We start from the raw sequence: 24,249 nt of genomic DNA, 5'->3' as shown, positions 1-24,249 counted from the left end.
TGATGCATGTGACCCTAAGTGAAATTTTTTTGAATTCAATTATATAAACTTATGTTTTTCATACTTCCGCTCCTTCAAAGGATTGCTTGATAAGTTGATATGATTAGGAGTTAAATGTGTTGTGTTGTATAAATTGGATAATTGAAACTAGGGTTTTTGTACATGATTTGAGGACTTTATTTAAATGTTTAAAATTGACCTAATTGAGTTGAGATTGTTGCCTATAGAAGTGCTATGCATGCCTATTGAAGTAAGGAAGATGGAGGAAATTGAAAATTGAGAGTGCTTATTTTCTGCAGGTTTGGGACTCAATGAGTCCAGCATGAGTTTTGAACCATAACTAAAATTATGTGACTCCAGTTAGTATGAGGCTAATTGGAGGTGAAACTAAACCCAAAATATCCCATTTTTCATGAAGACACCATGCCCAAATTTCATCAAAATCCTAACCAATTTTCTGCCCAAATCTGGATGACCTTGCACAAAACCCAGAAAATGACTAAATGAACAGTACATATTCATTTGGTCATAACTCCCTCTATATTGGTCCAAATGCCCTGAATTTGATACCATTGGAAAGCTTAGATATAGGGCTACAATTTTCATGAAGACCACTGAACCCATAAATGCCAAAAACCAAACCAAATTGCTGGCCCAAATTGCGTCACAAAACTGTCCAGAATTAGGTTGTCCAGAAACTACTGGACATAAACTTACTTGACCAGTTTTGGAAAAATGGCCATAACTTGGTGTACAAGAACCCAAATGTAGTGAAACCAGTGGCAAAATGTCCACAAAACATAGATCTACAAAATTGGTATTTTGACCAAAACCCAGAAATCAAGAGAACTAGGTCAAATTGTTAGAACAAGTCAATACATCAAAACCTGGAATCTGACCAAACTTCATTTGACCCCAGAATAGTCTTTAAGTCATATCTTCTACTAGAAAAATCCAATTTGGATGAGCCATACTTTTGCAGAAACATAAGAAACAAGGCTACAACTTTGTTTTAGGAAACTTCCTCAAATTATGAATTTAAGAACCTCAAAAAGTGACCTGCAGTCATTGACCTGAACTGAACACCTATTGGCATAGGAAACCTGAGTCCAGGTCAGTAAATTGGCCATAAATAATTCCAAAAAACTTGAAAATTTATGATACAAATTTCTCAATGATCATAAGACATAGGAAAACAATTTCTGTAAAGGTCACCATGCTTAAAAGTGTAAAAACCCTATGTTCGGTAGTGCGTTCTACTGTTCTGGTGACTAGTGTCTATCCGGACAGCTAGGATGCCTATAACTACACTTAGATATGGGTGAGGAGACATAATATAATGAAATACAAGAAAATATAATGCAAGAGAAATAAGAAAAAATAATAGCAATGAAATGTAACTAAGTTAAACGAGCCGAGAACCATAGTGATGGGTGACCACACTGGGAAGTTGCGGCATGGACCGTTGACTAGCCCTAGACCGCAGGGAACCCTGAAAATTATTTTTAAGACTTAAATAAACATCTATTGAAGTATAAATGTCATTAGAAATATCAAAGAAAAATTAAATAATTAGTATAAAGAAAAGTGAAAAATCAAGAAACCGATAAAAATCGGTGTTACCGAAAAAGCCGAAAAGCAACCCGAATACGGGCATTGGTCAATTGACACCACGAGTTGCCTTTTGACTAAAGGTACATTAAAAATAAATGATATTAAACTTTTAAAATATCATGAAAATTAAAATAGTGGCCCATAATTTAAATAGTGAAAGAAAAGAGGTTAAATGTGAAAATTATGAAAAATTTGATTAAACTAATATTAAAACTTCATTAGTGCTCCACTAACATCACCTAAGTGGACTTTTAATCAGCCTTTCGATAGAAAATTCTGTCATCTTCAACCTTGGGACAACCAGCCAAAACCAACTTGAGAGAAAACCTCCATGGCCGAATGTGAGGGAGCTTCATGCAACCAACCTTAAGCCACCATTTCCACTAGGTTCCTTCATTAAAGTTAATCCTCACCTTGCAAGGAAGAGTTTGATAGCAATTTTAAGAAGTTTAGTGAGGTTTTGATCAAGCTTCAAAAGTGCTAAGTGAGTATTTTCCATTCTTGTTTCACTAAACTTTGAGTGTATGTTGTCGGTAGTTGATTTATGGAAGAATTTTTTATGTTTGATGAATTATTAGAGATGAGCCATTTTGGCAGCCATGAAACCTCACCATGAACTGCTTTTCCTTGCATTAAATGGTTGTTAAGATGTTGATAAAAGTGTTTATGTGTATAGAAATAATTTAAATAATGTATACTAAGTGTATGTGTGATAGTGCACTTGGTTTTGGAAGCTTGAAAGCAAATTTGAAGGAGATGTGTTCATGAGGTGATTTGGCAACTTTAAAGTTTAGTTAGAAATGTGTTGTTTCTTGGTTTGGTTTATTGAATTATGATGCTTATGGTGGCAGCATGTGTATGTGTATAATTGTATGGATTTAGACATGTAAATGAGGTATGTTCATGTGGTTAAATTGTGTAAATGGACTTTGGAAAATTCTGAGTTATAATGTATATGTTGAGAATGGTTACAAGCTATCTAAAATGACCAAAATGTGTTATTAAGTATGTTAATGGTATGGTACAAACCAGAATTGGCATGAAAGGATTAGCTTGGTAAGTATAGAATGTGTAATTGTTATGTGATGAAAAATGTGTAGCATGGCAGTGTATGTTTTAGCTTATAACCTTAAGTGTGTGACTCCAATTGGTATGAGGCCAATTGGAGGTGAATCTAGGCACAAAATGTACCAACTTTCATGAAGAAAGTTTACCAAAATTCTGCCTAGAAGGTGACTGGAAAAATGACCAAATCCGTATTAGTGACTTGAAAGTCCGAAAATTGACCATTTGGGCAGCAGTTAGTGTTTTGACTATAACTTACTCAAAACAGGTCCAAATGACCTAAAATTTTTACCATGAATAGCTTAGACATAGATATACAATTCTTTTCAAGACACCAAAGCCCATAAATGGCCAGAACCAAGCCAAATAGCTTGCACAAGTTCAGGTACCAAAACTGGCCGAACCAAAAGTGACCAAAAAATGACTTAAGCTTACCATTTTAGTGCATTTTGTCTATCATTGGTAAATTTACCATATCATGGTCTATACAACTCAGAATGACCTGAAATTTTGCCCCGCGTGCAATAAGACATAGACCTACAAGTTTGTAGTTTGGACCGAAACCCGAAAACCCAGGGAACTAGGTCGTTCAGCTAGGTCAAAATAGTACACCGAAATTTGGTAAATTGCAATAAAATGCAATACACTTGGAAATGAAATTGGTAACATATACCAAAACTAAAGGGCTATAAAATGTGACATATTGGTAACATTAAACCTAATTCACCTAGAGTGCATCGAGCGTTAACATTTTTAGTTGACTAAGGAAAATAATAGAATTCAATAAATTAATTATTAAGCCTTATTATTAGAGACAGTTTAAATGAGTACTGAAACACTTCAAATTGTATGTTTCAGTTAGCAAAGACTAAGGGAAGGGGAAGGAAACACTGAATCAGAGCCAAGAGACATTTATTAGAGGTTTGTGCGCAACAGTTATTTCTTTTGAACTTTTAATTGAAATAAATTATGACAAATTTTTTATTATTGTTTAAATTGTGGAAAATTGTTTGAATGATATTTGATGGATACTTATTGCTTGAAAAATATTGCAAATGGTTTGAAACCACAACTATCATGTATATTGATTAAATTCCTTGCTAGCTTGTCTAGTGGGACGAATTGACTTTGAATTCCCTCTCTGGCTAAAGTGTTAAGGTGTGTGCCTATTGAGGACGAATAGGATGAGTACTCATTTATTTGCTAGCTAGATATGTTATTCCTCACTAGCCATCGGCTTTTGGGAAAAATTGGACTATGGAATCATGATTAAGCTATGTGTGACTTATTTATATTTATGATATTGTGAAATGGAGTTTAAATTCTTTATGACATTCACTGTCTTTTGAATTTAACTATGATTTTAAGTATCCACTATTTATATGATTTATGGCTTATGGTTTTAAATTGTATTTTCTTAATGTTGTGCACCACTGAGACATTGGCTCAACGATAGACTTTTCATTGCTGTTGCAGGCAGATAGACGGGCAGAGCAGTAGAGTAGGCTGCATGTGCTACGTTTTGAGATCTCACCGGGTATATTGGGTATACCATGTTTTGTAGTTTTTGTTGTAATGTATATACATTGCATGTATATATTGTACTTGGTCTTGAGCAGTTGTAAACTAAAATTGTAAATTATTTTGGCTTGTAAAAATATTGTGACATGTTTCTTTTATCTCATCTTTTGGAAACACTGGAAAATTGATTATTGAACTGAGTTGATAAATGTTGAGAAAATTATTGTGTTGAATTGTTATTAGAGTTTGGGATTGAGAAAAATATTAGAAGTGCTTTTTACAGGTTTTTGAAGAACTGTTTTATTCAAAATACAGATGGCACTCTGCCAAAATTTTTATAGAAATTATTGATACTCAGATTTGTTATTTGGTTTCACTTCAGTAAAATAAAATTTTTAACACCTGTCAATAGTGCTTCCCACTGTAAAAAGAATCCCTTGTAGCGTATTTAATGGGTTATCAGTAGACGTAGTTTGGTAATTCATTGGGTAAACTACGGGATTATGGTACGCCTTACGGAGGGGTAGGGTGTGACATATTTTAGTGGTATCAGAGCTAGTTTTTAAATTCTGTTTTCACCTGTAATTTGAATATTCTTTCTTCATAGTACAACTGCTCAATGTCATTATTTAATACATATAGTACATTACATTATAAATATGCACTAACAGGAGGAAATCTCCTTGTGTTATTGTTCAGGAGGTCTAAGATCCTCAAATCGACTATGGAAGAAGGGAATCGTTCAGTCGATCAATCTATAGAGGCTGAGGTACAAGGGGATGCCCCAGCCCTACACAATGTCAGTGGATCACCGCACCACCCTCGATCATCGTAGTTTCTTACTCGGGCTCGACAAAGAATGGTCGCAATGTTCCAACAGATGGCTGGTAACATGCCTACTCAAGTCCCACTACAGACACCATTGGTACAACCACCATCTTCAGCTAGGCAGTATGACAAGCTAATTAAATATGGGGCTACTGAGTTCAAGGGAATAGTAGATCCTCTAGAGACAGAATAATGGTTAGAGAGAATAGATAGGGTATTCAAAAAACTACACTGTATAAAAGAGCTGAGATTTGAGCATTCAGTGTCACTATTACAGGAAGACGCATATGACTAGTGGAAAACCATTCCTCATAGTTTGGTGAAACCTCCAGTACTAACTTGGGATGACTTTCTACGGGAGTTCAGACAAAAATATGTCCCAGATGCCTATGTGGACCAGAAGCTACAGGAGTTCTAAAGTCTAAAACAGGGAAGTAGAACAGTGGCAGAGTATGAAAGGGAATTTTCCCGCCTGAGCCACTATGCAGGAAGTCTCCTTGCTACCAGTAGGGAAAGGTGTAAAAGGTTTAAAACCGACTTGAAGCCCAATCTCATACTACAAGTGGTCGGATTCAAGCATACTAACTTCTCTGAGCTTATTTCTTAAGCACTGGAATTAGAGAGAATTGAGTCAGAAGTGGCCCCAGAGAAAAAGAAATCAGAGAAGACAGAAAAAAGGAAAGAGGGGAAGTCAGTAGATCAGAGTTCCAGTGGTCCTACTGGGAAGAGAAAGAAGTTTGGGGGACACAACAGAGGTGGTAAAAAGTCCGGTAGGGGAAGATATTTGGGACATAAACCTCCTCCATCTGGTCAATAGAGTACCAGAAGTTCTTACCTTCCTCGCCATTGTGAAACTTATGGTAGAAGCCATGGTGGGGTATGCTACAAGGTCATAGGAGCCTGTTATAACTGTGGAGGCACAGGACACTTTGCCAAGGACTGCACCAGTGCCCGTAAAGTTGGGCCACCTCCTACTACTGCTGAAGGGTCAGTTTAGAATCTTGTCACCAGAGGTTCACAACCACCTAACAGAGGCAGAGGCAAGGGTAGAGGTCGTCTAGTAGGCAGCCAAGTCACAGTGAATCAATCAAAGCAAGGTAGTGCTCCAGTCAGAGTCTATGCAATGAGACAGAGAGAAGAGGTAGAGACATCTGATATTATGGCTGGTACCTTCTCAACTTTTAATCAAGATGTATTTGTGTTATTTGATCTGGGTTCTACCCATTCTTATGTGAGTGCTAGCATCATTGATTGCATTGTTGTTCCATGTACAAAAATGGACTTTGAGGTTCTAGTAACAAGTCCGCTAGGACAAGAGGTCCAGGGTCAATAGAATGTATAGGGATTGTCCTTTGGTGATCCAAGGACATACTTTTCTATCTGATCTCATTAAAATGCCCTTCAGAGATTATGATATCATCTTGGGTATGAATTGGTTAGCCAGGCATCACGCCATGATTGACTGTAGACTAAAGACAGTCACTTTTAGTTTTTCTCAATACAGTGAAGTGGTAATACATGGGAAGAGGCAGTTATTGCCATCAAACATCATTTAGGCTACACTAGCCAGAAAAAATGATCAGAAAGGCGTGTGAAGCATACTTGGCACATGTGGTAGACACCCAAGTGGGGAGTCCAGCATTGAGGGACATCCCTATAGTATATGACTTTCCAGATGTGCTTCCTGATGAATTGCCAGGATTACCTTTAGAAAGAGAGGTGCAGTTTGAGATTAATGTTATGCCTGGTGTGGATCCAATCTCCATAACACCATATAGAATGGCACTAGTAGAGTTGAAGGAGTTGAAGGTATAGTTGCAAGAACTACTTAAAAAGGGCTTCATCTGCCCTAGTGTGTCACCTTGGAGAGCACTAGTATTTTTTGTTAAGAAGAAAGATGGCACTCTCCGCTTATGTATTGACTACCGGCAGTTGAATAAGGTGACAATAAAGAACAGATATCCATTGCCTCGCATTGATAATCTGTTTGATTAGTTGAAGGGTGCAGTTGTATTCTCCAAAATTGATTTGTGATCTGGTTATTATCAGTTGAAAGTGTAAGAGCAAAGTACTCCAAAGACTGCTTTCAGAACTCGATATGGCCACTATGAGTTTATGGTAATGCCATTCGGGTTAACTAATGCTCCAGCTGCTTTTATGGATATGATGAACACTATCTTCAGACCATATCTCGACCAATTTGTGGTGGTTTTTATTAATGATATTTTGATATATTCGAGGAATGCAGAGGAGCATGACAGACATCTGCGGATTGTACTGCAGACTTTAAGGGAGAAATAGCTATACACCAAATTGTCAAAATGTGAATTTTGGCTGAAAGAAATCTCCTTCTTGGGACATGTTGTGTCAGCTGAAGGGATCAATGTAGATTTCAGCAAGGTAGAAGCTATCCTTAATTGGAAGCCACCCAGGAATATCACAGAAATTCGCAGTTTTCTGGGTTTAGCAGGATATTATCATCGGTTTGTGAAAGCATTTTCTATGTTAGCTTCTCCACTAACCAAGCTACTTCGGAAAGATGTAAAATTTCAGTGGACAAATAAATGCCAACAGAGTTTTGATGAGTTGAAAAGGTGTTTGACTGAAGCTCCAGTCATTACTTTACTTATACCGGGTAAAGAATACACAGTTTATAGTGATGCTTCTCACAATGGGTTAGGCTGTGTACTGATGCAAGATCGAAATGTCATTGCTTATGCATCACGCCAGCTAAAACTGCATGAGAGGAACTACCCAACACATGATTTGGAGCTTGTAGCTATTGTTTTTGCTCTGAAGATTTAGAGACACTATTTATATGGGGAAAAATGCTACATTTACACAGATCACAAGAGATTGAAGTACTTGGGCACCCAGAAGGAATTGAATTTGAGGCAGAGGAGAATAGACTATCAGCCAGGGAAAGCAAATGTAGTGGCTGACGCCTTAAGTCACAAGACTATGGCAAGTCTTAGAGTTTCTCCTTTGTCCATGGTACATGAAATGAAAGCACAGCATGCCAGTTTGGAGATTGATGATGAGGGACAGATAGTAGTTGCATGGCATGTACAGCCAGTGTTGATTGATCAGATCAGAATGGCTGCTCAGAATGAGGAGAAATATCAGAAGCTACTAAATGAAGTCCAGCAGGGCAAAAAACCTGAATTCTCTATGAGAGATGATGGTTTACTACTACATCAGGGCAGAATGTGCATTCTTAATGATGTTGACTTGAGACAGATCATTATGAAGGAAGCACATGAGTCTCCTTTTGCTATGCATCTTGGTGGAACTAAAATGTACAGAGGGCTGAAAGAGCATTACTAGTGGATGGGTATGAAAAGGGATGTAGCTGATTTTGTTTCTAAATGCCTAACTTGTCAGTAAGTAAAGGCAGAACATCAAGTTCCAGCTGGTTTGTTACATCCATTGCCAGTACCAGAGTGGAAATAGGAACGGATAACTATGGATTTTGTGATGGGACTTCCTAGGACACAGAATAATCATGATGCAGTATGGGTTATAGTTGATAGACTAACCAAGTTTGCTCACTTTTTTTCCAGTCTGAATGGACTATAGCATGAAAAGATTGGCCAGATTGTACATAAATGAGATTGTAAGACTGCTTGGAGTGCCAGTATTGATTGTATCTGACAGAGATCCTAGGTTCACTGCTAGATTCTGGGGTAGTCTTCAGAGAGCCCTAGGAACTATATTGAACTTCAGCACAGCATTTCACCCATAGACAGATAGCCAGTCTGAGAGGGTAATTCAGATATTGGAGGATATGTGTACGGGCTTGTGTAATTGAGTTTGAAGGTAGTTGGGATATACACTTGCCTTTGATTGAGTTTGCTTATAACAACAACTACCAATCAAGCATTGGGATGCCTCCATATGAAGCTTTGTATGGTAGGAAGTGCAGAACTCCCCTATGTTTAGATGAAGTAGGTGAAAGAAAGATGATTGGGCCAGAAATTTTTTAGCAGACAGAGAAAAAGATCAGATTGATCAGAGATCGACTCAAGGCTGCATCAGACCGTGAGAAGTCCTATGTTGATTTGAAGAGAAGAGATATTGAATATGCAGTGGGTGATAAGGTAGTTCTCAAAGTTTCTCCTTGGAAGAGGATTATGAGATTTGGCAGGAAGGGGAAACTGAGTCCTCGTTTCATCGGACCATATGAGGTCCTAGAGAGAGTGGGTCCTTTGGCATATCAGTTGGCATTACCTCCAGAGCTAGAAAGGATACATAGTGTCTTTCATGTATCCATGTTAAGGAGGTACAGATCTGACCCATCTCATGTACTATCAGTTGAAGAGATTGAGGTAAATCCAGACCTCTCATATGAGGAAAAACCCATAGAAATTCTAGCATTTCAGGTGAAGCAGCTGAGGAATAAACAAATACACCTGGTTAAAGTGTTGTGGAACCATCATTCAGGCTAGGAAGCTACTTGGGAATGTGAAGAGGACATGAGGAGACAATACCCACAGCTATTCAAAGACTGATGCCAGGTAAAATTTCAAGACGAAATTTATTTTAAAAGGAGGAGAATTGTAACACCCCTATGTTCGGTAGTGCGTTCTACTATTCTGGTGACCAGTGTTTGTCTAGATAGCTAGGATGCCTAGAACTACACTTAAATATGGGTGAGGAGACATAAGATAATGAAATACAAGAAAAAAAAATACAAGAAAAACAAGGAAAAATAATAGCAATGAAATGTAACCAAGTTAAACGAGCCAAGAACCATAGCGATGGGTGACCGCACCGGAAAGTTACGGCGTGGACCACTGACTAGCCATGGACTGCAGGAAACCCTAGAAAATATTTTTAAGACTTAAATAAACATCTATTGAAGTATAAATGTTATTAGAAATATCAAATAAAAATTAAATAATTAGTACAAAGAAAAGTGAAAAATCGAGAAATCGACAAAAATCGGTGTTACCGAAAAAGCTGAAAAGCAACCCGAATACGGGTATTGTGGTCAATTGACACCCCGAGTTGCCTTTTGACCTAAAGGTACATTAAAAATACATGATATTAAACTTTGAAAATATCATGAAAATTAAAATGGTGGTCCATAATTTCAATAGTGAAAGAAAAGAGGTTAAATGTGGGAATTATAGAAAATTTGATTAAACTAATATTAAAACTTCATTAGTGCTCCACTAAAATCACCTAAGTAGACATTTAATCAGCCTTTGGATAGAAAATTCTGTCATCTTCAACCTTGGGACAACCAGTTGAAACCAACTTGAGAGAAAACCTCCATCGCCGAATGTGAGGGAGCTTCATGCAACCAACCTTAAGCCACCATTTCCACTAGGTTCCTTCATTAAAGTTAATCCTCACCTTGCAAGGAAGAGTTTGATAGCAATTTTAAGAAGTTTAGTGAGGTTTTGATCAAGCTTCAAAAGTGGTAAGTGAGTATTTTCCATTCTTGTTTCATTAAATTTTGAGTGGATGTTGTGGGTAGTTGATTTATGGAAGAATTTTTTATGTTTAATGAATTATTGGAGTTGAGCCATTTTAGCAGCCATGAAACCTCACCTTGAACAGCTTATCCTTGCATTAAATGGTTGTTAATATGTTGATGTAAGTGTTTATGTATAGATATAATTTAGATAATGTATACTAAGTGTAAGTGTGATAGTGCACTTGGTTTTGGGAGCTTAAAAGCAAATTTGAAGGAGATGTGTTCATGAGGTGATTCAGCAACTTTAAAGTTTAGTTAGAAATGTGTTGTTTCATGGTTTGGTTTATTGAATTATGATGCTTATGGTGGCAGCATGTGTATGTGTATAATTGTTTGGATTTAGACATGTAAATGAGGTATGTTCATGTGGTTAAATTGTGTAAATGGACTTTGGAAAATTCTGAGTTATAATGTGTATGTTAAGAATGGTTACAAGCTTTCCAAAATGACCAAAATGTGTTTTTAAGTATGTTAATGGTATGGTACAAACCAGAATTGACATGAAAGGATTAGCTTGGTAAGTATAGAATGTGTAATTGGTATGTGATGAAGAGTGTATAGCAGGGCAGTGTATGTTTTAGCTTATAACCTTAAGTGTGTGACTCCAATTGGTATGAGGCCAATTGGAGGTGAAACTAGGCACAAAATGTGCCAACTTTCATGAAGAAAGTTTACCAAAATTCTGCCTAGAAGGTGACTTGAAAAATGACCAAATCTGGATTAGTGACTTAAAAGCCTGAAAATTGACCATTTGGGCAGCAGTCAGTGTTTTAACCATAACTTACTCAAAACAGGTCCAAATAACCTGAAATGTTTACCATGGATAGTATAGACATAGATCTACAATTCTTATGAAGACACCAAAGCCTAGAAATGGCTAGAACCAAGCCAAATAGCTTGCATAAGTTCAGGTATCAAAACTGGCCGAACCAAAAGTGACCTAAAAATGACCTAAGCCTACCATTTTGGTGCATTTTGTCCAGCATTGGTAAATTGACCATATCTTGGTCTATACAACTCATAATGACCTAAAATTTTGCCCCACGTGCAATAAGACATAGACTTATAAGTACGTAGTGTGGATCAAAACCCAAAAACTAAGGGAACTAGGTCGTCCGGGTAGGTCAAAATAGTACACCGAAATCCGGTAAATTGCAATAAAATGCAATACACTTGAAAATGAAATTGGTAACATATACCAACACTAAAGGGCTATAAAATGTGACATATTGGTAACATTAAACCAAACTCACCTACAGTGCATCGAGGGTCAACATTTTTTGTTGACTAAGGAAAATAATAGAATTCAATAAATTAATTATTAAGCCTTAATGTTAGAGACAGTTTAAATGAGTACTGAAACACTTCGAATTGTGTGTTTCAGTTAGCAAAGACTCAAGGAAGGGGAAGGAAACACTGAGTCAGAGTAAAGAGACATTTATCAGAGGTTTGTGCACAACAGTTATTTCTTTTGAACTTTCAATTGAAATAAATTATGACAAATTGTTTTTTATTGTTTAAATTGTGGAAAATTGTTTGAATGATATTTGATGGATACTTATTGCTTGAAAAACATTTCAAATGGTTTGAAACCACAACTATCATGTATATTGATTGAATTCCTCGCTAGCTTGTCTAGTGGGATGAATTGACTTTGAATTCCCTCTCTGGCTGAAGTGTTGAGGTGTGTGCCTGTTGAGGACGAATAGGATGAGTACTCATTTATTTGCTAGCTGGCTATGTTATTCCTCACTAGCCATCGGCTTTTGGGACGAATTGGACTATGGAATCATGATAAAGCTGTGTGTGATTTATTGATATTTATTGTGATATTGTGAAATGGAGTTTAAATTGACATTCACTGTCTTTTGAATTTTACTATGATTTTAAGTATCCACTGCTTATATGATTTATGGCTTATGGTTTTAAATTGTATTTTCTTAAAGTTGTACACCACTGAGACATTGGCTCAGCGATAACTTTTTCATTGCTGTCGCAGGTAGACAAACGGACAGAGTAGCAGAGTAGGCTGCTTGTGCTACGTTTTGAGATCTCGTCGGGTATATTGAGTATACCATATTTTGTAGGTTTTGTTGTAATGTATGTACACTGTATGTATATATTATACTTGGTTTTGAGCAGTTGTAAACTGATATTGTAAATTATTTTGGCTTGTAAAAATATTGTGACATGTTTCTTTTATCTCATCTTTTGGAAACACCAGAAAATTGATTATTGAACTGAGTTGATAAATGTTGAGAAAATTATTGTGTTGAATTGTTAATGGAGGTTAGGATTGAGAAAAATATTGGAAGTGCTTTTTACAGGTTTTTGAAGAACTGTTTTATTTAAAATATAGATGGCACTCTGCCAAAATTTTTACAGAAATTATTGATACTCAGATTTGTTATTTGGTTTCACTTCAGTAAAAGAAAATTTTTAACACCTGTCAATAGTGCTCACCACTGTAAAAAGAAGAAAAGTTTTAAAATCCCTTGTAGTGTATTTAATGGGTTATCAGTAGACGTAGTTTGGTAATTCATTAGGTATACTACGGGATCATGTTACGCCTTACAGAGGGGTAGGGTGTGACAAAAAGTGACTACAACATGTTCCATTAATTAGGTAAACTCTAAGTCCAAAAGCTGCCTAGTTAAGGAACTAGAATCTGGAAATGAGTCAGTTACGGTTATCTAACTATAACTTGAGTTCTAAAAATCAAATTGACATGATTTAAAAGGGAAAATAATGATATGACATAGAGGAACAACTTCCATGAAGGAAATGTAGCCAAACAGTGGCTACAAACTGATTATATGGATAGGCAAAAGTAAGACACAAAAACTGAAACTAAAGAAGGGTCCATGAGATAAATTATCTTATGGTAGGGAATTTAACCCTAACAAGTCATTAACACTAAACCACATGAAAGGAGTATGTGGGACCTATTTTCCTACTATAAAGTGACATGAACATTTCAAGTAAAAAAGTAATAATGTTTAGTTGCCCATAGTATACCTAGACTTATTTATTTAATTTGGATCAATTAGGGAGTACAGATAGCAGTACTGCCCATAGGAATAATCATTAACAGATAAAATCTATCTGACATGATTATTCTACAAGCTTTATGCTTTCCCATTGGCCATTGTGCCTAATATTATGTAACACCCCTCACCCGACTGCAGTGTAGCCGAGCAATGCATGTCACATTTGGTGCCAAAACACTCTATCTTATCCTACTTTATTTCTTTAATAATTTGTTCTCATTATATTTTAATATCAATTATTTATCTAAGGGGAAACCAGCGGACTCCCCCCTATTTTATTGCCAGTTAGCGTATTTTACTATTCACTTGCTTGAAAATTTCAATAACATTTTTACATACAATAATTCATCCATACTCATATCATTATTTCAAAAAGCATTATGTAATTCAAATTCAATTCTTGCAAATCACATACTCATTTGTACAAATTCATTCATGCTTATTACGTATATCAATATTCTCAATTTCATTAGTTTACATAATTTGCAAACTAATTGCATAAATTCATAATTTACATCAGGTGCATATTTCATACAATTTCCTAATTTTGATTACAACATAATAAATAATTATAATTCACAAATTACATAATATGACTAATGTGAGCCCTATCTACATGCATTGCTGAGGAAGTGACATCCTTGAGCACTTCTGACACTTTCGAAGATCCAGACTCCAAAAATCACAGTCAATATCCACTGGGCTTTATCTTCAGTACCTGCGCAAGGAAACAAATCCATCGTGCTAAGCATTGCTGCTTAGTGATGCAATAATATAACAAAGAAAATAATATACAAATAAAGAAAGAAATGGATTATACTTTGGATATTCTGGAATTTAATCTAATTTAATATAATACTTCTAGTATCAACTATCCTTTGTTCTAATTTATTCCTCTTAAGAAGCAATTTATTCCTAAATTCACAGTAGTAATACACTTATATCTCTTTTACAAATCTTTTTATCATTTCATTCAATACTTTCTACGCTATCGTAGATTATTTTATAATAATTAAATTTTAATATCATTCCAATTCATTTCAATTCTTTCTACCAAATAACTAATCTAATTTATACTCATTTATTTAATTGCTAATATTCTTAACTCATTTCAATAAATTTCACTGCCCAAGCAACCTATGATATGCTGACTAAACTGGATAACGGGTCATTGGCATTGGACACCGCGGTGCCTCGGATCGTCATACCATGGGATGCAGAACGTCAACCACGTATGCAATCAGTGTGGCTAAAAAGCCATGATAACATATAATCGGGCATAAAAGCCATGAGTGCGGGCATAAAGCCATGAGTACGGGCATAAAGCCATGAGTACAGGCATAAAGGGCACATAGTACCATTAAATGTTAATATATTGTTTTTTTATGACTTCATTATTTCATGACAAAATCCAATTATAATTTATAACATTTCAATTCTATTCCTAACAGAAGTATAAATTTTTAAAATATATTTCTACATAAATTTTACCTTCATCATAATTCATATATTTATTCATTATATCATTTGTGTTGATCACATTTCACAACAATGGTTTTCATATACCATTGTACTCAAAATACTTTTCCTTTCTACAATAATGAGAACTAATGTCTCATTCATACATTAACATAATTCATTTATTCATTAGACTATTTATATATAAATTATCAAGTAATCCATGAACATTTCATGGATATCAACCTCACTATCTATTTATCATTTAGCCAATTTATTACACCAATTTACAAGTGCCTAGGTTTAAGCATTTTCATTTATATGTACCTAGATTCAAGTATTTTCATTTGTATTCATAAAAGAAACCTAAGTCTCAAATATTATTTGCACATCCTTTATACCTTTAATATTTCATTTATAGTCATTTATAAATCACATTTCAAATTAAATTAACAGTATCTCCTAAGTTTTACTTGTGATGAGAATACAACCCCCATCTACACATTTACATAATTTAAACATTCATTAAATCATTTAAGTGGGGTACCTTTCACTCTATTAATTTTGGTTGTTACTATTCACTTGGCCATTCCTACACAAAAGTTGACTTTGTAATTCATAATAAATTTGTTAAGCCTAAGTTCACCAAGATACCACATTTTGCATTTTATTTTTGTTGGTTTTGATTTTCAATACCATTTCGAAGCTTATTTTATGTTATTCAAAATTTTCAGATTTCATACCATTGGTCATTGTTACAGTAGAAATTTGACAAAATTCTCTTCATCAAAGTTGTTCCTTTATGTGTCTTCTTTAATTTCCTTTTTGAATCACTCAATTTGGAGTTTTTTTTAGCTCAAGTTATAGTCAATTTACCATAACTGGCCGGATTGGTCATTACCAAGATTTTCTAGGCAAATTTGGTTCTGCAATATTTGGTATCCTAACTTGGACTAGCAATTTGAATTGGTTAGGTTCAGAATTTGAGTTTGTATTCTTCAAGAAAGTTGTTCTAAATTGTCTAATCTTTCCATTCATATAAATTTCAGGTCATTTGGATATTTCTACACTGTGTTATGGCCAAATAAACAAACACTGTTCATTTGCTCAATTTCTAGTACCAACAAGTTGGTTACACAGATTTGATCAATTTTTAGGGTATTCTAAGTTTGTTTTCTCGGCAAGGTTTCTTCATCAAAGTTGTGCCATTCTGTGTCGAGTTTCATGTCTAATTGTCTTTGCACCAATTGAACCTATAGAACTCAAGTTACAGCTATCCAAACTTGCTAAACTCATATCCAGCCCTGTAGGTCCTATGAGGTGGCATACTCAACCTCAAATTCAAAGCTATAATTCACTTCAGTTCCTCATCAAGCATAGCTAAATGGTCACTAATTAACCATTAGGACTTCCATTCATTAATACATAAGCAAAACCCTAACTTCATGCCTTAAACCCTAATTCTTAAATATCGATTCATGCACTTACATCAATTCAACATACTTAATGATGTTATAAGTCTCATATTCATATTCAAAGCCACCCATAAACAATTTTAACTCATTCAAAACTCATCAAACACATCAATCATTAAGGCTTCCAAAAATTTAAGTTGGTCCTTTAATAAGTGTATAATTTATTAATTTTACTCCCATCACATTTAATGTTTCTAGGGTAACTTTATGCCTAATTCAGATGATTAAAGTATAATTATCTATTAGGCATATGTTTAGAGAGTTGTTGAAATAATTGTGTTAAATGGAGAAATTTTCAGCATTTGCATTAATTTGACTCTTGCTGTATTTTTCAGGGTTTTGGTGAAGTCCCAGAACATAGAAGTGTGCTTGGAAAGGTTGAAGGATTGAGAAGCGTTATTGATACAAAGTACACGGGTTGTGTAAGCACAACCACAGACCCGTGTAACATTCTGCCAGAAGAAATCTAAAGAACCGAGGAAGAAACAAAGTACACGGGCCGTGTAACTTGACCCATGTAAATCCTGGAGACCCGTGTAACCTTCTGTGCCAATGCAAGACATACCCATTCAGCTCTACTAAGTTACACGGCCCTGGGCCATGTAGTGATACACAAGCCATGTATCTGTTAACAATCAGTTTCCTGATTTTGCTCTAGTTGTAGTTTTTGACAGAGACTCTAAAAACCTAACCCCAGACCATTTATTATAAATAGAATAGGCAGCAGCTGACACAAGGCACCATTGAGTAGCCTCTCGAAAAGAGAGAAGCAGACTTTTGTTCTCCATTCACATTATAGATTTCTTCAATTTTCTTCTTTAATTTTCTATAAGCCATGAGCATGAGCAGCTAAGTTTCTAATTCAGTTCAAGGGATTCAAGTTCTTTTGCTTGATTTGTGAGACCAGGTTCTTAATTGAATTTATGTCTTTTTAAATATCTATTGTTTTCTGATTTAATTGTTTTTTATCTATTGAATGATTTGCTAAAAAGGCCTATTCGTTAATTGTTTGATTTGATCAATTGCTAGTTCATATTCATAAGCCGTAATTGTTGTGTAAGATTGAACATGAGTAGCAATTAGGTTTTATTGATTATGATCCCAGTTTTCGATAATAACCTAAGAAAATAATAGAGTGAAATAAATAATTTATGCTTTATAAATTGTTGTTCAGCTTAACAACTTCCTATTCTTAAAATAGTTATTAACTTTATGACGATGGCTTAATACCAATTCAGTTAATAATTAGAGTCAATAAGAATGCTGGGCTCGAATTGATAAGTATAGGGAAGTCAGGGGTTTAGCTCGCTATTTTGTAAATCTACGTTAAGTATTCAATAAGAGATAATTGTATTACGTTTGTCTATAATCAAATTAATACATTAGAATGCGAATTACCTTAGACTAGAGTTTGTTTAATTCAAGAGTTTCTTCTTTAATTTTAGATCTTAATTTTGGATTTTTGATTTCTTCTCTGGATTGCGAATTAACCCCCCCCCCTCCCCCCCCCCCCCCAACCTTTGTTTCTTTTTCCATTACACAGGTGCACAAAATTTAATAATTCAGTCTCTAGGGTTCGACCTAGATTTACCACTTACTATAGAAAATATTTCATAATTGGTGATTTCAGTTAATTTAATTTCTTATGGATTCGACACCCATCAAGCATTTTGGCGCCGTTGTCAGGGACTGAAATTTATTGGATTTTTTATTTTTTTTATAGGGTATTCGATTATTTATTTAATCTTTTTTTTGTGAAGTGTTGCTATTCTCAAGTTTTTGGAACAAATAACGGTGTTACTATTCATCGATAGATTTTTGGTTGAATTTGGAGGGTGGGCCATACCTATTTTGAAGGAAACGATGTTCTGATCAAGACCAATTAACCCTTTTGAGGCCAAATTCGATTGTTTTCTAGGGTTTTGAGGTATTCTTTTATTTTTACTTTGAATTCTTTTTGTATATGACAAGAACTTCTCAATTTAATGAATTGATCTTTGATCCAGAAGTAGAAAAAATATCTAAATAGTTTAGAAAATTGGCTAAGAAAACTAGGCAGATTTCGAGTACATCTGAAGGAGTCCAATCTCCATGGGAATTAAGTTTGGATTCAGATTCAAATTCTAAAAATGAAACCATGGCTGCTAGAACTTTGAAAAAGTTGGCTGCTCCTGATCTAAACCAACAGCCTTTGTGTATTCAATATCCTACTTTAAATGTTGCTTTTGAGTTAAAATCTAGATTAATCCATTTGTTGCCTAAGTTTCATGGTCTTACAGGTGAGGATCCACATAAGGATTTAAAAGAATTTCATGTTGTGTGTTCCAGCATGAAACCTCAAGGAGTTTAAGAGGATCAAATCAAGTTTCGAGCTTTCCCTTTCTCACTAGAGGGCACAGCCAAGGATTGGTTATATTACCTTTCTTTCGGATCTATCAACTCATGGAATGGATGAAGTAGATATTTCTGGACAAGTATTTTCCTGCTTCCCATGCTGCCAACATAAGAAAAGAAATTTGTGGAATTTGGCAGTACAATAGAGAGAGCTTGTATGAGTATTGGGAACAATTTAAGAAACTGTGTGCAAGTTGTCCCCATCATAAAATAAGTGAGCAGCTTTTGATTCAGTATTTCTATGAAGGACTTCTACCAATGGACCGTAGTATGATAGATGCTGCTAGTGGAGGAGCTTTGGTTGACAAGACACCAGATGAAGCAAGGAGACTGATTGCTAACATGGCAGCAAACTCTCAGCAGTTTGGAATGAGAATGGATCACACACCTAAGAAGGTTAATGAGGTAAGTACATCTAACCTTGATAAACATATTTCTGATTTAACTTCTTTGGTGAGGCAATTAGCTATAGGAAAAATGCAAACTGTTAAGGTATGTGGGATTTGTTTAGGTTCAGGTCATGCTACTGAGATGTGTCCTGCATTATGATGCACATATTTTGCATAGTCATTTAGGTCTAATTTCACAATCATTTTATTTGGTTATTAGTCATTTTTAGCTAATTTCATTAGTTATTTAGTTAGTTTTCCATAATTGTCAACTTTGGATTAATTTGTAATTTTTGCTTTGTATTGTAGGAAAAAATGGTGTTTTTGAAGGACTAAAGAGAATTTTGCCATTGAGGAGTGTCTTCTACAGCAAAAAGATGCCAAAAACAAGTTTTCAAGCTGAAATATGCATTGATTGGCAGTGCATAACTTGCGCATAAGCTATGCGATTCTGCATAAGGAGGAAGAACAACATTCAGAACCACGAAATGTGCATAAGGAGATCGCACTTATGCACATTCTCACCTCCCTTATGCAGATTCACGAAATTGTGCATAACCTATGCACCAAGTCATGCAACTCGCATAAGTAACCAGAATCAGCTGAATGTGCATAAGGGATGCATAACTTATGCGATCCACTTATATCTGATCCCAAAAAGAGCTCATTAATGAGCTGGCAGAAGATTCCCTTAATGTATTCCTCCTAGAACATACTATTTTAGGGCTCCATGTCAGAAAAATGATATAAATAGTCCCATTTTCTCATTTTAGAAGGGAGAGGCAAGGAGCAAAGGAAGAAAGGAGGAGGCTAAGCGAATTTGAGGAGTCATTTCACCTTCCACACCATTTTCAACTAAGATTTGCAGATTTCTTTCTTTCTTTACACTTTTCTACACTTCTAGTGTTTAATTACTTACTTCTTAGCCTAGATTAAAGCTTTATTTCCATTTAATCTCATCATATCTTGTATGCATTATGGATAGTGAGTAGTTTACTTTTGATTCGGAGTAAGGGTTGTAATATTTGGGATATTTTGTGGATTTTGATTGGGTAATCTATATTTTGTGGTCTTAATGAGTTTTATTCATTTCTTGTATGCTTAATGACATGCTTAATGTAGGATCCCATTGAGTAATGTTCTTAATCCATGGTTGAAGCAGAAAGGAGAAGGCCTTGTGATAGATAATCGTGAAATTGGACTTAATTAACTTAGACCTAGAAATAGGCTAAGGATTAAGAGGATTCATAGATTAATTAAAGAACTTAATGGGTCTTAATTAATTCTAACTCCACGAAAGTAGGATTAGTTTGATTAAGGCACTCTTTGTCTCACTCGAAAGGGAATTCAAAGGATTTAAGAATTAATCTCCTTAAAACCCATTAGTTTCACAAGATTGGATAACCAATTTAAAATCCCAAAATAGCTCGAATATGAAATCCCGAACTCCGGAATCGCCTTTTTACCATTGTTAATTTCTAATCGAATTTAATCATTCGCCAATTTAAATATTGCCATATTTGAACTTGCTTATTTCTATTTGATGCAATTTTAGTTTAATTAATACATTGTTGAATAGAATATTAATTTTGCACAATTAGATTTCACACTCCATTACCCATTAATTCATCATTTTAATCTCATAAATACTTCAATTTAGTCAACTTTTATATCGAAAATTCAATCATTAACACAACTCCTCGTGGGATCGATATTTTTCTATACTACTTGTACGACCCGTGCACTTGCGGTTGGGACGCATCAAGTTTTTGGCGCCGTTGCCGGGGAGTTGTTTGTTTAAGATTGAATTCTTGATTATTTTAGTTGTTTTTAGTTTTATCTTTGTTATCTTTTCATTTTGTGTTTGTTTGTTCTTTTTCAGGTACTTTAATCTTTTATGAGAAGAGCTAGAAGCTCAAGTGACACAACCTTACTTTTCAATCATGAAATTGAGAAATTTTGCAAGGCCAACAAGAAAGAAACCAGAAGAAGGAAGGAAGCTTCGAGAGAAACCGAAATTGAAGCAAATATGGCTGATGAAAGAATTAGAATTGGTGTTGGTAATGCTGGAAATGGTCAAAACAATGAAAATGAAGCCCAAGGAGAAGAAGTTGTTAATGCAAACGTGCCTAGGGGAAGTATGATGGATCATGCTTTTCCTCGTTTTGATGACTTGAGAGAGAGCATAGCAAGACCAAGGATTGATGCAAACAGCTACAAGATGGATTTTGGAGTTCTTCAAATGATCCAAAACTCTCAATTTGGAGGACATCCTTCTGAAAATCCACACACACACTTGAAGAAATTTGCTATGATTTGCGACATGCAAAAACAACCTGGAGTGTCTGATGATGCAGCAAGATTGAAGCTATTTCCATTCTCTTTGAAAGATAGAGCATTGGATTGGCTTGATTCTTTACCTCACAACTCCATTACAAATTGGGAGCAACTAACTGATGCATTTCTTGCACAATATTTTCCACCTGGAAAAACTCAAGAGCTGAGGAATCAAATGACATCTTTCAGACCAAGAGAAGATGAAACTCTCTATGAATCATGGATGAGATGGAAGGAATTGGAAAGATTGTGCCCACATCATGCCATTCCAAAATGGATGATAAATCAGAATTTCTACACAAATGTCACTCCTGCAATCAGAGGAATTATTGATGCTCAAACAGGAGGAGAATTTATTATAAAGCATGAAGATGAAGCTTATGAGTTATTAGAGAAAATTGCAAAGAATACTCATCTTTGGAGTAGTCCAAGAGGACCACCCAACTCAGAAAAGGCAAGCTGCTGGGATGTATGATCTTGATCCATTCAACATGATTAATGCAAAGTTTGATGCACTTACAAATGTCCTTGCTAAGAAGATGGAAGATTTGAGTATGTTGGTTAGTTCAACATCATCAGCTGGAAGTTCACAACAAGTGGCTTATGCAGAGGAAACTACCAGCTGTGGAGTAGATTATGGAGAACAAGCGGCATATGTTGGTAATTATGGAAACAAGCAAATGGGGAATCCTTATTCTCAAACTTACAATCCAAATTGGAGGAATCATCCCAACTTTTCATGGGGCAATCAGCAAAATCAAGTTCAAAATCAGAATTTTCAACCACAACAAGAAAGTCAAGTTCCATATCAAGAAAATAGGCAACCATTGCCTAATTTTCACAGAAAAATATGAACCCTCCACCAAAACAAAGAAGAACGAAATTCCACCATCAAGCTTTATTGCAACAGATTCTTGCCAACCAAAATAAGCATGATGAGGAGATGAGAGAGGTGAAAGCAAGGCTGGAACAAATGCAAACACACAACAGAATGCTGGAAAACCAGATTGCACAACAAGCATCTTCCTCAAGTGCCAAATCTTTTGGAAAGCTTCCAAGTCAACCAGAAAATCCAAGAGAGCATTGTCAAGCTATTACTTTAAGAAGTGGTAAAGTTATAAATGATGAGAAGAGTGAAAACAGTGAGAAGAGAGAAAATGAGAAAGGAACTGATGAGAGTGGAAAACAAGAGAGTGCAGAAAAATGTAAGGAGAAATTTGAAGAAAAAGAAGAGAAGTATATACCTCCTGAGCCCTACAAGCCACAACTTCCCTTTCCTCAAAGATTTCACAAAGCCAAGCTTGATAGGCAATTTGGGAAGTTCTTAGAGGTTTTGAAGAAACTTTACATAAATGTGCCTTTTGTTGATGCTCTTTCACAAATGCCCTCTTATGCAAAATTCTTGAAAGAAATTCTCTCAAATAAGAGAAAACTTGAAGATGATGAAACTGTAGCTTTGACAGAAGAATGTAGTGCTATCCTCCAGAGGAAACTTCCTCCAAAGCTTAAGGATCCAGGGAGTTTTTCAATTCCATGCCACATTGGAGAGTCTTGTTCTACAAAAGCTCTATGTGATTTAGGGGCCAGCGTTAGCCTTATGCCCCTTTCTATCTATGAAAAGCTCAACATGGGAGATCTAAAGCCAACCCACATTTCTCTTCAGTTAGCTGACAGAACAATCAAGTATCCTGAAGGGATTTTGGAGAATGTGCCCCTGAAGGTTGGAAAGTTCTATATACCCGTTGACTTTGTCATCTTGGACATGGAGGAAGATTCTAATATTCCAATTATCTTGGGGAGACCCTTTCTAGCTACAGCAGGAGCATTGATTGATGTGAAAGGAGAAAAGCTTACTCTTAGAGTTGGTGAAGAGCAGTTAATTTTCAATATCAATAACACTATGAAAAAGCATCATTCTGAAGCTGATACTTGCTTGAGAGTTGATATTATTGATGAGCTGGTTGAAGAACACTTCAGAAAGAAATATCCAGAAGATCCACTTGAAAATTGTTTGGTTCATGGAGGAGGCATAGACTATGACAACCCTCATGTAGCTGCATATACTCAACACTTAGAGGGAAGTCCACCATTCATTTCTGCTCCAGTTTTTCAACTCACACAAAAGGAAAAAGCTGAATTTAAGCAATCATCATTCAAGGAAGAAGATGCACCTAAGGTAGAACTTAAGCAACTTCCTTCTCACTGTATGAATTTCTTGGCACTAATAACACTTATCCAAAGAATTGTAAATGCAAACTTGAGTACTTTAGAGGTGATAAGTTGTTAAGAGTGTTGAGAAAATTTAGGAAAGTTTTGGGATACACCATAGATGACATTAAAGGAATAAGCCCACATTTTTGCATGCATAGAATCGGTTTGGAAGAAAATTGTAAACCATCTATTGAACATCAAAGGAGGTTGAACCCAAATATGAAAGAAGTTGTTAAAAAGGAAATTTTGAAGTTGCTTGATGCAGGGATCATATATCCCATCTCAGACAGTACTTGGGTAAGCCCAGTACATGTTGTCCCAAAGAAGGGTGGAATGACAGTGGTCAAAAATGAAAATAATGAATTAATTCCCACTAGAACGGTGACTAGTTGGCGAATGTGCATAGATTACGTAAAATTAAA

General features: G+C 35.4%; 2 non-coding genes across 2 annotated transcripts; both read right to left on the bottom strand.

Moving 5' to 3' along the window:
- Positions 1–18,995: 18,995 nt before the first annotated feature.
- LOC131183631 (small nucleolar RNA R71) lies at positions 18,996–19,102 on the bottom strand. The gene has a single exon (XR_009151671.1). It is a non-coding gene; the product is annotated as a small nucleolar RNA R71 (small nucleolar RNA).
- A 2,674-nt stretch (positions 19,103–21,776) lies between these two features.
- On the bottom strand, positions 21,777–21,883 carry LOC131183624 (small nucleolar RNA R71). Its single transcript, XR_009151664.1, has one exon. It is a non-coding gene; the product is annotated as a small nucleolar RNA R71 (small nucleolar RNA).
- Between the last annotated feature and the right edge of the window lie 2,366 nt (positions 21,884–24,249).

Source organism: Hevea brasiliensis, chromosome 9 (assembly GCF_030052815.1).
Source record: "Hevea brasiliensis isolate MT/VB/25A 57/8 chromosome 9, ASM3005281v1, whole genome shotgun sequence".
Lineage (NCBI taxonomy): Eukaryota > Viridiplantae > Streptophyta > Magnoliopsida > Malpighiales > Euphorbiaceae > Hevea > Hevea brasiliensis.
The sequence above is the reverse complement of the archived record's forward strand: the minus strand, read 5'-3'. Positions and strand labels throughout refer to the sequence as shown.